Raw genomic sequence first — 1217 nt, 5'->3', positions numbered from 1 at the left:
TAAAGTATAATTATGAAATTCTCCTCGTACCTGCTTGATCCGTTTCTGGTATGAATGTGAAGTCCGTTAATTTTAAGAGTAGCTTTAACAGATCCCAATAAAATATTCCATCCTTATTATTTAAATAAATAACTAAGTAAATGTTTTTAATAATGCTATATTTTAATTCTCTCTAATTTTGAATATTAACTAAAAGAGAGTGGAAATTAAATCGCCAAAAAATATTGATAGCTTTTAAAAACGTTTATTGTTTAACAAGTCAACACTTAGCGATAAACGAAGAATATATATTAATCAGGAACACGTAATTAGCTTTATAGTCCAGTCATCTAAGGTTTAAAAATGGTGTTATCAAGTAAAAATCAAAGTGTTTTTCACAACACTGTTTGTTTTTTGTATTGGTTGTTGTTTGTTTGTTCAATCCAAACTACAGGTTTACCACCTCGCTAGTCGCCGATTTTACAACGAAAGCTGAAAGCTTGATGTGGAATTTTTTCATTTTTTTTCTTAAAAATAGCAAATTAGCAAAAATAGGTATTTTTCGAAGATAAACAACATTATATACTCAATTAAGGTAGGCAAAACTTCGTACAAAATACGTATTTAATTTTAATTTACAGCGCCGCTAGAGAGCTCTATAAAACTAGTTCAGTAGTCGAAGTTTCACATAGGGTGATTTTAAGAAAAAAACATAGAAGTTTCTTTCTTAGCGTTTTATATTAATAAGAAACTGACTAATTATTATTTTTATTGATAATTTAGTAGGAAGACATTACAGGATTATTTGTAAGGAAGCCGTTGAAGCAGAGTGAATTAAGATATCGAGGTCGTGTTATATTTGATAGTCCTGATTCCAAATGAAGATGTGAGGTACCCTACATCATTAGGCCTCGACAATGCGTGTTTATATAGGTTAGGTGAATCCTCGAAGGAAGGAATCTTCACTTCACAGGGAACGAGACTAACGATCGTGAAAGTTGTAGCAAGTCCTACGGTAACATGTCGTAGGTTCATACGAAATAAATAAAACGTATAGGAAGGAAGAAAGATTCAGAGAAGGCAGAGAATATTCATTTTCAAATTAACACTAAAAATTACTGACCAACTATGAACATTGTTACTCACTGCCTCCTAAGGAGGGAAATTGGTACTTTGGTCTATCAAGTTGCACTAAGTTAACTCTCTGGGCTATTAAACGCCATCGAGAGATGCTATGT

The sequence above is a fragment of the Halyomorpha halys genome, unplaced genomic scaffold, assembly GCF_000696795.3.
Source record: "Halyomorpha halys isolate HHAL.00 unplaced genomic scaffold, Hhal_1.1 Scaffold1605.1, whole genome shotgun sequence".
Taxonomy (NCBI): domain Eukaryota; kingdom Metazoa; phylum Arthropoda; class Insecta; order Hemiptera; family Pentatomidae; genus Halyomorpha; species Halyomorpha halys.
This window is presented reverse-complemented; position numbering follows the sequence as displayed.